Raw genomic sequence first — 1384 nt, 5'->3', positions numbered from 1 at the left:
AAAAAAAAAAATCCAAAATAAACTCAAACTTGTGCATCCAGTTGTTTTTAAACCTTTAGAGATGTACACAGAGACACTGTCCTCTCCCCTTTCCTCTTCTCTACACCAGCTACTGCACAGAGTCCTGCCATCTTCATATGTTTTCTGATGGCTCTTCGGTGGTTGGATTCATCAGTGAGGGTGATGAGATGGAAACCTGGTTCAATCCAGGGGGTCGATGTGGACATTGTGGAGAATACCTCAGAGTACACACAGATAATAAGCACCACTGCACTCTACAAGAAGGGCCAGAGTCACCTCTGTTTTCTGAGGTCTTTCAGGATTTTTTTAGGAGTCTCTTGTGACCAGTGCCATCATCTATGCTGTTGCATGCTGGGGTAGCAGGCTGAGGGTTGCCGATATCAGCAGACTCAATAAACCCATCTGCAAGGCCAGTAATGTTGTGGGAATGAAGCTGGACCCCCTTAAGGTGGTGTCAGAGACCCGGATGTTGTCCAAAATGAGGACAATGCTGGACAACATCCTCTGATTCTCTGATTCTGATGTATGCTGTACAATCATTTCACCGTGGGAAAAAAAAAAAACAGTTCAAAGAAGTTATTAAAAGGCTAAATTACTGACTTTACGCCCACAATGGGTGAATGTAAACTTCTGACCACAGTCGTAAATCAAAATGATGGAGATTCAGTTTTAGGGAGAGCTTTCAGACTTGAGACACTTGAGTTGTGTTTTTGTTTACTTTAAAGCGACAGTGCACATTAATCTGCACAAGCCCTTAAATTCATAAATATATAAGCTTTAATCATCCAAGCTAATGTTCATCTGCAGATTGATGGCATTTACAGACAATGAAGAAAGATATTGTCTGTAAATGAGATATAGATTCATCTAAACATGTTTAAGAAACCAAGCACAGGAATGGTGAAACAAAAACATTAGCACTGTAACGTTACATGTCAAACATTAAAAAGCACTGAACAACTGGCACACAACACACAATGTCTAAAACACAGAAAATTATTAAAACAGAGACTTACAGTTATGACATGTTTGATTAACCACTGCTTTACAGACTGGAAAAGGAACGCTACGGTAGCCTTCAACAAGCTCTCCTCTGGTGTGGATATATTTTTATTTTGTGCATTGAAGTCATTAAGAGGAGGGGAAATATCTGCAAGTCTAATCATGTTTCCAAGTTTAAAAAACAACATCTTTATTTAGAATTTTACACAGATATTAATTTGACCTTTTATCTGTTTTTGAACTTAAGCATTCAGTGTATAAATTGCTGATTTTGCGATTATTACCCCACAAACACAAACCAGAGTTTCTCCTTCATTGCAGCTTAGTTTCATTTATGGCCTACTTCTCATTTTTAGACATA

This window comes from Pundamilia nyererei, unplaced genomic scaffold, assembly GCF_000239375.1.
Source record: "Pundamilia nyererei isolate P.nyererei 1_Seehausen unplaced genomic scaffold, PunNye1.0 scaffold00309, whole genome shotgun sequence".
NCBI classification, from domain to species: Eukaryota; Metazoa; Chordata; class Actinopteri; order Cichliformes; family Cichlidae; genus Pundamilia; species Pundamilia nyererei.
The sequence above is the reverse complement of the archived record's forward strand: the minus strand, read 5'-3'. Positions refer to the sequence as shown.